Source organism: Schistocerca gregaria, chromosome 7 (assembly GCF_023897955.1).
Source record: "Schistocerca gregaria isolate iqSchGreg1 chromosome 7, iqSchGreg1.2, whole genome shotgun sequence".
Taxonomy (NCBI): Eukaryota; Metazoa; Arthropoda; class Insecta; order Orthoptera; family Acrididae; genus Schistocerca; species Schistocerca gregaria.
The window spans coordinates 137,718,931-137,733,890 of NC_064926.1; the positions used below are offsets into that span (position 1 = coordinate 137,718,931).

Here is a 14,960-nt window from a genome sequence, read left to right on the forward strand (position 1 = left end):
TGCCAGAGTGGCCGCCTCACGTCGCCAGTGGTCACAGGGAACAATTGCCTCTGATTTGGGTAGTGCCACGAGGCCTATGGTGCCCATGGTCTCCGTCATCAATGCATCTTCGTCAGTCGATTGCAAAGATATAGAAACTAAATCACAATTTTAAATAATCACCAATGTTAGCCATGAACTTTTGACTGTCGCCTCGAGAGAAGAAAAAGCTACGACCACGAAATTTGGTTATGGTATTAATCCTCTACATGTTCATCCTTCATTGCGACACATTTTTCCAGGTGTTAGGCGATTTGGCGGAGACCTTGGTAGAAATAGTCTACAAATGGGATGTTCAGTAAACGTTACAACACGAAATTGGCCTCATCGTCATTCTGGAGAAGCCCGACACCCAGTGGTTTTTCCATCTGAGGAAAGCGGAGGAAGTCACTGGGTGCCATGTCCGAAGAATGTGGGAGATGAAAGAGCCCTAAGTGTGATCCGTGCAGAATGAACTATGGCATTGTCGTGGAGCAAAAACATATCCTTAGATAGTTTCTTGCGATGCATCGTATGCACAGCCTTCCGTAAGATTATCAGATCAGGAGATTTACGGCAGTATGCTCTTATGGCGGATATCGATTAAGAGCAATACCTGTTAGCATCAAACCACGGCGATCCCAAAAAACCCTCAGCACCCCGATGTCCGGTGATAGTTGGGTCTTTGCCTTCTTTGGACATGGTGAAACGGTATCTCATCACTGCTCGTTTAGCTTCTTTGTCTCAGTGTCAGTGATACCGAAACTACTCGTCAATGGTGATTGGGCACCAGATAAAGTCATTTGTATTGGTTTGTCATGTCACACCTGAAATGTTTCGGCTGCTGCCTCGGTTCAATGTTTTTTTTATGACAGGGCGTGAAAAGTCACGGAAACCAGCGTTTGGCGACCTTTGTCGTATTCAGAATAACATGCAAGGTGTACTAAACTTATCGGGAAGCAATTTTCACTTCCTCCTCTATTGTGGCACGCTGGTCTTGTAAGTAGGCTGTTTAGGTTTTCTTATTGGTAACGCCGCTTAGCGCTCGGTATGAAAAATCACTGGCTGTGTTGTGCGCAGTCTGTGTTTAGTTTGCATTGTTGTCTGCCATTGTAGTGTTGAGCAGCGGCAGCTGGATGCTAACAGCGCGTAGCGTTGGGCAGTTGGAGGTGAGCCGCCAGCAGTGGTGGACGTGAGGAGAGAGATGGCGGAGTTTTGAAATTTGTAAGAATTGGTGTCATGAACTGCTATATATATTATGACTAGTGAGGTAAATACATTGTTTGTTCTCTATTAAAATCTTTCATTTGCTAACTATGCCTATCAGTAGTTAGTGCCTTCAGTAGTTTGAATCTTTTATTTAGCTGGCAGTAGTGGCGCTCGCTGAATTGCAGTAGCTTGAGTAACGAAGAGTTTTGTGAGGTAAGTGATTTGTGAAACGTATGTTAGTCAAGGCCATTCTTTCGTAGGGATTTTTGGAAGTCAGATTGCGTTGAGCTAAAAACTATTGTGTGTCAGTTTAAGCACAGTCGTGTATAAATTTTTCTAAGCGGACGTGTCATAGTCTAACATTTATTTCGTGATTTATAGTTTTTCACAGAGATATGCACTGCCATTTCCGTCTTCGTAGTTCAGACTTGTTTCAGCCCTTTGCATCGCCTAACCACTTTGCCATATGGTCGTACCATTTTGTTATACAATTCTACCAACTCGGCATGGGTTCTAACAAGCTTATTCCTCTTCAAATGCACAATTAGCAAACGATATTCTTCTTTATCAGTGTTCTGAGTTCTTTGATTCCTATCGTTCAGCAGCATGATGCAGCACTGAGGCGCAGGGATCTGAACGTTTACCAGGGGTTCTAGCAAGCTTATTCCTCTTCAAATGCACAATTAGCAAACGACATTCTTCTTTATCAGTGTTCTGAGTTCTTCGATTCCTATCGTTCAGCAGCATGATGCAGCACTGAGGCGCAGGGATCTGAACGTTTACCAGGACTGCAACCACGTACTTAAAGAAGGAAACGTACCGTTATGTTATCGAAGTTATATCTTTGAATCATGAAAGAAGGTTGTATACGTGGAAGAATCCTGGAGATACTAGAAGGTATCAGATACATTATATAATGGTAAGACAGAGATTTAGGAACCAGGTTTTAAATTGTATGACATTTCCAGGGGCAGATGTGGACTCTGACCACAATCTACTGGTTATGAACTGTAGATTAAAACTGAAGAAACTACAAAAAGATGGGAATTTAAGGAGATGGGACCTGGATAAACTGAAAGAACCAGAGGTTGTACAGAGTTTCAGGGAGAGCGTAAGGGAACAATTGACAGGAATGGGGGAAAGAAATACAGTAAAAGCAGAATGGATAGCTCTGAGGGATGAAGTAGTGAAGGAAGCAGAGGATCAAGTAGATAAAAAGACAAGGGCTAGTAGAAATCCTTGAGTAACAGAAGAAATATTGAATTTAATTGATGAAAGGAGAAAATATAAAAACGCAGTAAATGAAGCAGGCAAAAAAGGAATACAGTCTCAAAAATGAGATCGACAGGAAGTGCAAAATGGCTAAGCAGGCATGGCTAGAGGACAAATGTAAGGATGTAGAGGCTTATCACACTAGGGGTAAGATACATACTGCCTACAGGAAAATTAAAGAGACCTTTGGAGAAAAGAGAACCACTTGGATGAATATCAAGACCTCAGACGGAAACCCAGTTCTAAGCAGAGAAGGGAAAGCAGAAAGGTGGAAGGAGTATATAGAGGGTCTATACAAGGGCGATGTACTTGAGGACAGTATTATGGAAATGGAAGAGGATGTAGATGAAGATGAAATCGGAGATACGATACTGCGTGAAGAGTTTGACAGAGCACTGAAAGACCTGAGTCGAAACAAGGCCCCCAGAGTAGACAACATTCCATTGGAACTACTGACGGCCTTGGGAGAGCCAGTCCTGACAAAACTGTACCATCTGGTGAGCAAGATGTATGAAACAGGCGAAATACCCTCAGACTTTAAGAAGAATATAATAATTCCAATCCCAAAGAAAATAGGTGTTGACAGATGTGAAAATTACCGAACTATCAGTTTAATAACGCGAATTCTTTACAGACGAATGGAAAAACTAGTAGAAGCCGACCTCGGGGAAGATCGGTTTGGATTCCGTAGAAATGTTGGAACACGTGAGGCAATACTGACCCTACCACTTATCTTAGAAAATAGATTAAGGAAAGGCAAACCTACAATTCTAGCATTTGTAGACTTAGAGAAATCTTTTGACAATGTTGACTGGAATACTCTCTTTCAAATTCTCAAGGTGGCAGGAGTAAAATACAGAGAGCAAAAGGCTATTTACAATTTGTACAGAAACCAGACGGCAGTTATAAGAGTTGACTGACATGAAAGGGAAGCAGTGGTTGGGAAGGGAGTGAGACAGGATTGTAGCCTGTCCCCGATATTATTCAATCCGTATATTGAGCAAGCAGTAAAGGAAACAAAAGAAAAATTTGGAGTAGGTATTAAAGTCCATGGAGAAGAAATAAAAACATTGAGGTTCGCTGATGACATTGTAATTCTGTCAGAGACAGCAAAGGACTTGGAAGAGCTGTTGAACGGAATGGACAGTGTCTTGAAAGGAGGATATAAGATGAACATCAACATAAGCAAAACGAGGATAATGGAATGTAGTCGAAATAAGTCGGGTGATGCTGAGGGAATTAGATTATGAAATGAGACACTTAAAGTAGTAAAGGAATTTTGCTATTTGGGGAGCAAAATAACTGACGATGACCGAAGTAGATAGGATATAAAACGTAGACTGGCAATGGCAAGGAAAGCGTTTCTGAACAAGAGAAATTTGTTTACATCGAGTATTGATTTAAGTGTGCGGGAGTCATTCCTGAAAGTATTTGTGTGGAGTGTAGTGATGTATGGAAGTGAAACACGGACGATAAATAGTTTGGACAAGAAGAGAAAAGAAGCTTTCGAAATGTGATGCTACAGAAGGGTGCTGAAGATTAGATGGATAGATGAGGAGGTATTGAATAGAATTGGGGCACAACTTGACAAGAAGAGACCGGTTGGTAGGACATGTTCTGAGGCATCAAGGGATCACAAATTTAGTATTGGAGGGCAGCGTGGAGGGTAAAAATCGCAGAGGGAGACCAAGAGATGAATACACTTAGCAGATTCAGAAGGATGTAGGTTGCAGTAAGTACTGGGAGATGAAGAAGCTTGCACAGGATAGAGTAACATGGAGAGCTGCATCAAACCAGTCTCAGGACTGAAGACAGCAACAACAACAATAAGTTTGTTACTACATGTCGGATATTCGAAAATAATGTATTATTAGAAAGTCACAGGAAGGTGTAGTCGACCACACGAAACCAGTATCAAAACCGCTCCTAGCACAGAAAAAGGAGGATATGGCCTGGGCAGAGTGAGGCATGGAAAAACAACGGACCTAGCTTTTCGACTTATGTTGCAGCTTAAAACACATATAAATCAAAATAGCTTGACATATTTGCGCATTTTTACTTGTTAGTACTAGTACCCATGTTATGTATATAATGCATTGTGTCAAGTAAAGTAACATTATACATGACGTCACGTCGTATAACTTAACATGTGCCGTCATTTCATCCAATATGGCATGCGTAATGTAGTGCAATATCAGAAAAAGAGTAATTAATGTTTAGGATGCATGCATCGCCACTCTTAGATACTTCCTGTTGTAGATGAATCCCATTCCCTAGAAGCTCAAAAATTTATGTCTGTTTGTTCATATATCCCTTCCACACATGTAACAGAGGGTGTACCTAAGAGAGTTCGAAATAGCGTTTTGATTTAAATGTCTAGAAAGCTGGCAGATAAGTCACAAACCTAGTTCCTTTTATTTTGCATCCCTAATTCTGCCGAGGACAAATTCGTCTACTATAGGAGCATTTTTTGTTCTGGTTTCCAACTCTCGCCACGACAATTATGACAGTGGGCTGACATATTTTGGCAAGCGATGCAGATTTTTCTAGGTGACGCTGATCCGAAACAGATTTTTTATTGTCTTTCGAACCATACTGCTTATATAGTGTCACCGAATAAAGCTTTCACAAAACAACGGAACGACCATTACTTACATATACTTCTCCACATTCATATAAAATATGAACCGATTCGCACAAATGTGAAACGTAAAAGAGGCGCTCGTAAAAAATCTCCCAAAAACGTGTTTTTGACCTAAAATCCGAATGAAGATAGGTTTTTGTAAGCTACTTTACAATTTTATCGTAACAACGCATTTTTGTTTATTTCGCCTACTTGAAAACCGTTTCCACGCATTCACTTAATGTAAGAATGTATTTTACGAGCTATCTTTAGGTCGACTATAAACCATCTTAACTCGACAACAGATAACAATAACTGCATAAAAAAGACTCTTTTTTGAGTTCGTGCAAAGTTTGAACCGATCCTACGAGTTTAAAATATAGAAGCGACGCGCTTCGAAAGACTCGCAGAAAATTTGTTTTTCATGTAAAATCCAAACGAAGATTTTTCAGACGGCGAAAAATTATCTTAGACCAACGTACGATGCAGCGGTGAAGTTATTTGAGGGTGACAGTTTTTTCACGAAAAATTCGAAAGAGAGTGAGCTAGACACTGGACTCGCATTCGGGAGGACAACGGTTCAATCCCGCGTCCCGCGTTACTGTAGTTTCACGAAAAACCACAAAACCCATAAGTTGATTGTTTCTCTAGACATTCTCTTTCATTACGATGTCTAAAGAGAAGGTCTACTGAACAGAACCGTGATTAGAGACGGGAGATTGGTTGCCTATGAAAAAGGAAAGTGAATTGCTCAGCTAACCATAAAGAGCTCACCAAACTGTGTCAGTCAGGTGACCATCGTATGTAGAATGCTAAAGGAATTTCTTTCTGGGTCCCTGAAACGTGGAAACCAATTAGTTCTGTAACTTGCCGAGAGACCTTAATGGAACTCGTAGCAGCCATTCAAAATATGCGACTCTATCTTTTGATTGCCGTTGTAGTTTTTTGTACGACAAAGCTGGACTACATTCTGCCAGGCAAGCAAGTAAATTGTGACTTCAGTTAAGATGAAGCTATTTAGAACAGCTACGTTACAGCTCAGGTCTGATTCACACATGTTCATGCAGTTGAAAAGGTGGAAAGGCCTCAAACGCTTTTGGCTCTGGCAAAAAGGTTCGAGATGACCTAACAGACTGGTCAGCAATCATAATGCGGAAGAATTTTTTGCAGAGGACTTTTTTCAGCTAGTTACGAGATGTCATAGATTTCTAAATTTGAATGTTGAGTATCTAGAGAAGTAATACACTGTGTAATTTTTAAGATTTCTTAAATAAATTGAATTTAACTATTTCAGAGTTTTATTTGTACGGTAATGGACTCCTCTTTCAGATTAACCCTCGTGCTTTGTGGTTCATTAGATGATGTTGCGTACTTGTTTAAATTTGACAAGCTCATCGAGAGAATGTTAAAAGAACCGCGACCACGGCACACTCCATTGATGACATAATTATGTCAATGATGTGGCGTGGATATGTGCCAGTCAGTTATACAGGTTGGTCCATTGATAGTGACCAGACCAAATATTTCGCGAAATAAGCATCAAATGAAAGAACTACAAAGAACGAAACTCGTCTAGTTTGAAGGGGAAAACCAGATGGCGCTATGGTTGGCCCGCTAGATGGCGCTGCCATAGGTCAAACGGACGTCAACTGCAATTTTTTTTTATACGAAACCCCATTTTTATTACATATTCGTGTAGTACGTAAAGAAATAGTTGGATCACTTTTTTCGCTTTCCGATAGATGGCGTTATAATAGTCGCAAACGTGTAAGTACGTGGTATCACTTAACATTCCACCAGTGCGGACGGTATTTGCTTCGTGATACATTACCCGTGTTAAAATGGACCGTTTACCAATTGCGGAAAAGGTCGATATCGTCTTGATGTATGGCTATGGTGATCAAAATGCCATACGGGCGTGTGCTACGTATGCTGCTCGGTATCCTGGCCGACATCATCCAAGTGCCTGGACCATTCGCCGGATAGTTACGTTGTGTAAGGAAACTGGAAGTGTTCAGCCACATGTGAAACGTCAACCACGACCTGCAACAAATGATGATGCCCAAGTAAATGTTTTAGTTGCTGTCGGGGCTTATCCACACACCAGTAGCAGACAAATTGCGCGAGAATCGGGAATCTCAATAACGTCGTTGTTGAGAATGCTACATCAACATCGACTGCACCCGTACCATATTTCTATGCACCAGGAATTGCATGGCGACGAATTTGAACGTCGTGTACAGTTCTGCCACTGGGCACAAGACAAATTACGGGACGATGACAGGTTTTTTTGCACGCGTTCTATTTAGCGACGAAGCGTCATTCACCAACAGCGGTAACGTAAACCGGCATAATGTGCACTATTGGGCAACGGAAAATCCACGACGGCTGCGGCAAGTGCAACATCAGCGACCTTGGCGGCTTAATGTATGGTGCGGCATTATAAGCGGAAGGATAATTGGCCCCCATTTTAACGATGGCAATCTAAATGGTGCAATGTATGCTGATTTCCTTCGTAATGTTCTACCGATGTTACTACAAGATGTTTCACTGCATAACGGAATTGCGATGTACTTCCTACATGATGGGTAGCCGGCACATAGCTCGCGTGTGGTTGAAGCGGTATTGGATAACATACTTCATGACAGGTGGTTTGGTCGTCAAAGCACTGTACCATGGCCCGCACGCTTACCGGATCTGACATCCCCGGATTTCTTTATGTGGGGAAAGTTGAATATATTTGCTATCGTGAACCACCGACAACGCCTGACTAAATGCGTCAGCGCATTGTCAATGCATGTCCGAACATTATGGAAGGCGAACTACTCGCTGTTGAGAGGAATGTCGTTACACGTATTGTGAAATGCATTGAGGTTGACGGACATCATTTTGAGCATTTATTGCACGAATGTGGTATTTACAGGTAATCACGCTGTAACAGCATGCGTTCCTACAAATGATAAGTTCACAAAGGTACATGTATAACATTGGAACAACCGAAATAAAATGTTCAAACGTACCTACGTTCTGTATTTTAATTTAAGAAACCTATTTGGTACCAACTGCTCGTCTAAAATTGAGATCGATATGTTTGTGACTATCACAGCGCCATCTATCACAAACCAAAAAAAGTGGTTCATCTAAAACATTCATATTTCCTTACGTACTATGCGAATATGTAATAAAAATGGGTGTTCATATTTTAAAAAACGCAGTGATATCCGTTTGACGTATGGTAGCGCCATCTAGCGGGCCAACCATAGCGCCATCTGGTTTCCCTCTTCAAGCTAGACGATTTTCGTTCTTTGTAGTTTTTTCATTTGATGCTTATTTCGCGAAATATTTGGTCTGGTCACTATCAATGGACTACCCTGTATATAGACTAACCAAGGGAAGTTTTGGGAAAAATTCAAATTACACCTTAATTATACATCCAACACTATGTAAAATATGTTTATAATAGCGGACACATATATGCTGTACAGGAGGATCTTATTAACTGAAAACTATGTAATCTATAACTGCAGACACTAGCAAAACAGTTTTATGGGGTGTAATTTTGAATGTGAAATTTGATGATCCGAACCAACCAAGAATTTTCTGGAACTGAAATTTTTAATTTAAATGTTTCATAAGCAAATTAATTATTTTGGTAAAACTGTACATTGCCGGTTTCAGAAGAATCGGGGCTACAAAACTGTGGATCTGAAATATGGAACGAATAACATTTATAAATTCGAAGATTCTACAACATGATAACTTCGATATGAATAACTTTCGAAATACTTCGTTTTTGGAAAAGTCGAAATGCTATAAAGTAAGAGGAGAAGGAGGGTTTTCAAATAAGGTATGTCAATCGCAAAAGAAACGGGTTTTAGCGTGTTCGAATTATTCAAGTGCACAGCATTTGTGGGTATTGTGAATGCTGAAACGATATTTAAATAAAGTACATATACCCAAACTAATCATCCTATCAGTATTAGCGGCACTAAAATACACTCCTGGAAACTGAAATAAGAACACCGTGAATTCATTGTCCCAGGAAGGGGAAACTTTATTGACACATTCCTGGGGTCAGATACATCACATGGTCACACTAACAGAACCACAGGCACATAGACACAGGCAACAGAGCATGCACTAGTACAGTGTATATCCACGTTTCGCAGCAATGCAGGCTGCTATTCTCCCATGGAGACGATCGTAGAGATGCTGGATGTAGTCCTGTGGAACGGCTTGCCATGCCATTTCCACCTGGCGCCTCAGTTGGACCAGCGTTCGTGCTGGACGTGCAGACCGCGTGAGATGACGCTTCATCCAGTCCCAAACATGCCGGGTGTAGGCCCTGTGTGCCTCGGTCGTATGCAGTCCTGATTGTGGCGCTCACCTGCACGGCGCCAAACACGCATACGACCATTATTGGCACCAAGGCAGAAGTGACTCTCATCGCTGAAGACGACACGTCTCCATTAGTCCCTCCATTCACGCCTGTCGCGACACCACTGGAGGCGGGCTGCACGATGTTAGGGCGTGAGCGGAAGACGGACTAACGGTGTGCGGGGCAGTAGCCCAGCTTCATGGAGACGGTTGCGAATGGTCCTCGCCGATACCCCAGGAGCAACAGTGTCCCTAATTTGCTGGGAAGTGGCGGTGCGGTCCCCTACGGCACTGCGTAGGATCCTACGGTCTTAGCGTGCATCAGTGCGTCACTGCGGTCCGGTCCCAGGTCGACGGGCACGTGCACCTTCCGCCGACCACTGGCGACAACATCGATGTACTGTGGAGACCTCACGCCCCACGTGTTGAGCAATTCGGCGGTACTTCCACCCGGCCTCCCGCATGCCCACTATACGCCCATGCTCAATGTCCGTCAACTGCACATACGGTTCACGTCCACGCTGTCGCGGCATGCTACCAGTGTTAAAGACTGCGATGGAGCTCCGTATGCCACGGCAAACTGGCTGACACTGACGGCGGCGGTGCACAAATGCTGCGCAGCTAGCGCCATTCGACGGCCAACACCGCGGTTCCTGGTGTGTCCGCTGTGCCGTGCGTGTGATCATTGCTTGTACAGTCCTCTCGCAGTGTACGGAGCAAGTATGGTGGGTCTGACACACCGGTGTCAATGTGTTCTTCTTTCCATTTCCAGGAGTGTGCTTTGTGAATAATAAATTTTAGAACTGTAAAACTGTCGTGCTTGTCTGTTTTGAATATGGTAATCTCCAAAACTACTATACAAAGTCTCATGGCACTTATACAGATAACTTGAGTGTAGCTTGTGGAAACGTACAGGCTTTATTTCAACAAAATCGGATAACAGAGAAAAGGACATCGTAATACATTGCGACATACGGAAACATATTTACATTTTTTAAAAGTTCTTTCCAAAAGCTGGAACACATGATTTGTCATTAAAATTTATTTTTCCATGAGTCCTCTTATATGTAACGTAGGAGGTTTAAACTTTGATAGTTGTGATTTAAAGCTTTTATAAAATTCCCGAATCTTCTAAAATTTGCTTCTATTTCATCGATTTGGTTTTTGTTGAAGAGTCTCTTAGTTGTTATCAATACTTTTGATAACCTTCAAGAAGTTTTCGTAATTTTCGGACGTTTTCTTGCTATTACATTTTATCGAATCCTGCCTTCACTTTTCAATTGCTTATTTACAATCTTCATTCCACCACGGGCGTTTATATTTTTTTATTGATCAGTATAGTTTTGGTGGCTGATTGCAACATGGCTTCTTTAATTCTGTTCCAGTCTGTTTTATTTGGTTTGCTGTGTAGAGTTTCTATAAACTTTTCGTTGACGTCTTTCAGTTCATATATATAAAATTTTGGAGGTCTGTTTTTTCTTGGAAAATTGGAAAGGTTGTTTCGGCTATCTGGGATGATATTCATTTTTACCAGAGACAAGTATTATTGAATATGGCAGTAACTCTATCTGTTATGTTTTCACACCAAAACTTCGGCAAAGCTTGCTATTAAATTAAGTATGGAAACAGTTTGAAGTAATAAATAACGAAACATATAAAAGCAAATCGACCCCTAAGAGGGCAGAATTTGTTTTTCAACAGCTCAACACAAACTGTGTTGAAATATTGTTACATTTGTTGCATAATGTCTACATTGTATGATGTGTGGTTAGTTCAGTAGTACAATGCATAGATGCTTCAGCAGCACAATGCATATATGTACACTCCTGCCCACAACTCTCTACACTGACCACTCGGCAGGGACATAATGCATGCCGACGCATCGATCATTGGGGTGGTGGAGTATCAGGGTGGGGAAGAGAGTTAGTGGGCTCATGTCACTAGCTATGCTTACTAGAACAGGCAGACACATAAAAGCACCTGACATAATTGCATATACAACAACTTACTTACTCAGATCACTCATCACAACGAAATAACTGATAAGTGAGCACAGCCACAGGTGGCAGCTACTACACCATATGTTCATCACGTGTATAAAGTGACCAGAAAAAGGCGAAAAATGTATCAGAATTGGTGTAAGAACAAGTAGTACATTTCCAAACCTTGCTTTGTTACACATAACTACTGGTTGTAACTTTTTTTTTCTTCAAAGTGAGTAACGCCATTAGACTGTTTTTTATTTGCAATGTCACATTCACACAGTCATGATTTCGGCTTTACAATGCCATTATCAAGTGTTTTAATGTTATACAGCGCCTAATATGGCATACTGTCGTATTTAAAATACACTATTAGACACACTGTCTAAGGGTCAATATTTCTGGTAAAAGCCTACTGCTTTGTTTTATCACTGAGTATACCATCTTGACTTTTTTATGACAGTTGGCTAAGTGTCATATGGACTTGGTCAAAGAAATTCCTGTTACAAACAGGCAACTTTTTCTTTTAATCTTTGGACTCGGTGTCTGGTAGGATAGGAAAGGAAAGGTTACGAGCAATTTATTTTCTTTGTTAGTTGTTACATCTTTGCAGTAGCTGTTTATCTTAATACACAACAGAGTTTTCTGCTCATAAACATAAACAGTAACAAACCTCTCGATAATATTCGTTGCTTCTATGAATATAACAGTCCAGCTACTCATTGACATTGTTTAAAGTACATTTTAGTAGGTAAATATACAGCTTTGTACATGAGATTATCACATTGCCAACTCTAACTTGTGTAATTTTGCCACAATTCAGAATTAATATAATACAGTGCAGTTGCTTATTCTACCCACTCACTAATTAATTAGTTAGGTTTGAGGTGATATCTATGATATACGTATCATCGGGCATGTACATCCTGTTATATGTGATAGAACATTATTTTGGAATAAGTGCAAACAAATCAGGTATGTGAACCATGTCTTCTACATAAAATCATTTAAGCAAATAAAAGAATCAAACTATTTCATCTTAAGCAGCACATTGAAATATAACGTAATATAAAGAGTAGAGGCATCCTAGTGTTTGTTAATGGTTGATGAGATACAATTTACAAATGTGAGTGCACTGTGGTACTGATACATATGGCGGCAATCTTAGTCCTATAAATCTTATTTACATGTTATAGTAGTCAAGATGGTATACTCAGTGATAAAACAACACAGTAGGATTTGACCAGAAATATTCACACTTAGATAATGTGTCTAATAGTGTCTTCTAAATACGACAGTATGTCATCTGAGGCACTGATAACATTAAAACACTTGATAATGGTATTGTAAAGCAGAAAGCATGATCTTGTAAATGTAACACTGCAAATGAAAAACAGTCTAATGGCGGTACTGACTTTAAAGAAATATATTATAAGTATTGAATCGTGCTTTATTTTCAAAAAATATTCTTAAGAATTTATTTTATTTACTAGCGATTCATAAAGAACGTTAACACATTCAATCACTCTATGTAAGCATGGAAGTTTTGCCAGGGAGTAACTGATGAAATCATAATCCAATTCCTTTCAACAAATGGGAATTTTATTCACTTTAATAGTGCCTAAAAGCATTTTTAAAACATACAGATTTAAAATTATAATCAGAAAGGACCCCCTAAATATCAAGTTACAATTTATTAAGAAGCAAAAAGAAACAATTTTTGACTGTGTGAACTTTCGGGCAGAGAACCTTGCCGCTCCCTTTTGACACGGCCATAATTACGATTACTCACAACAGCCTCTGAAAGACTACACTGGTGCAAATCTGAAACACACCAGATTACTTTAAACTAAAAGTTTTATCAGTTTACACAAGCACACAAACTATGCCTGCCGTAGGAGTGATGGAAATGGTACAAATCACCAAAAATTAAAATATTAACTTTGCCACCGAAGGTGCAACTTGATTTTAACTTCTAAGAAAAGTCTTACGATGAAAGGATGGCAACTTCATATACTAAAATGATCATTTAAATAAAAGCCCGTGACATGCAATATTATATAAAATTCTACAGGGTTTTCCAAACAACTTAACGTGCTCTACAGTACGCAGATACCGCCTCTCAAGATGATAGGCAAGATCGAAACATATTTCAGGAATTAGGACATTACACTCCAAGAAATAAATTCGTTAGCCCACGGAATACGACAAACTTGACAGAGGCAGCTCCGAACGACAGACAGACACTAACTGCCTAATAAATGCGGACGAGAGACAGACCAGCAAGCTGGGGACGAGAGACTGACCGACACTGACCGACTGGGGAGCTCATAGCGCCCCTTAAATGCATGTGAACAGGCAGCCTTTCCCCTTTCCCACCAGAGCCTACAGACTTTTTAAAACGTAAGAAGAAGATAAGAAACAATAAAAGCAGGCGATAAAACGGTGACTTAAATTGTAAAAAGGCGGAAAATTGTGGAAGGTTAAAACATAAAGCAAAGGGTTGGCAAAGCTAATAAAATACACAGGAAGGAGACAGGTAACATAGTAGACAGGCAATTAAAAACGTGGCGACAGTCTGGTTTCTGTTCGCAAGATATATAAAAGTCACACCCAGTGACAGTATGATATCCGTTTGCAACACTTCCGAAAAGACACACAACACTGAATACTCACTGTAAAATACTGCAAGAAAATGTCGGCACAAAGATGACACAGCCGGGGGACCCGGACAGATGAAGGGGAAAACAAGTAGGGAGGAGAGGCAAAACGAAAGGAGGGAAAAACCAAAGGAGGGCGAGGATTCATAAGCGGGGGAGGGGGGGGGGGAGGGCAGGGCAGGCGCGAGAGGGAATCGAAAAAGGCAGAGGAGGGAAACGCAAAAGGACTCGGGGGAGGGAAGGGGGGACAGAGAGAGGGTAGGTGGGGAAAAAGAGGATGGAAGGGAGGGAGATAGAGCCCAGGAAAAGGACAGAGGAAAGGAGGGGGAGTGAGGATCAAATGGAGGGAGAGGGCATGTTCTGGGAGGGGGAGTTGATGGAAGCCACCTTTGCAAAGGAGATGAAGGGTGTAGAGATGGAGGGTAGGGGGGACACAACAGTGAAGCCATGGCAGGGGGGTGGGGATGGGAGAAGAGAGGAGCAACCAGGGGGTGGGGGGGATGAAGGGGCGGGAGATGTAGAATATGTGGACATGTTCGAGGAATAGGAGCAGATGGGGGAAAGGAATCAGGTCAAAGAGGATCCGTGTGGGGGACAGGAGGCGTATACTGAATGCGAGGCGGAGTGCATGACGCTCAAGGGTCTGGAGGGACTTATAGAATTTGGGGAGAGAGGGGGGTGTGACCAGATATCCAGGCGGGACTGGCATAACAGAGGATTGGATGGATTAAGGATTTGTAGGTGTGGAGGATGGTAGAGGGGTGCATCCCCCATGTCCAGCCTGAGAGGAGTTTGAGGAGTTGGAGGCGGTTGTGGGCT

General features: G+C 41.4%; 1 protein-coding gene across 1 annotated transcript in view; it reads left to right on the top strand.

Annotated features, from left to right (window-relative positions):
- Nucleotides 1-14,960, top strand: part of LOC126281582 (protein O-mannosyl-transferase TMTC2-like) — a 698,078-nt gene that overhangs the window by 168,479 nt on the left and 514,639 nt on the right. The window lies entirely within an intron of this gene.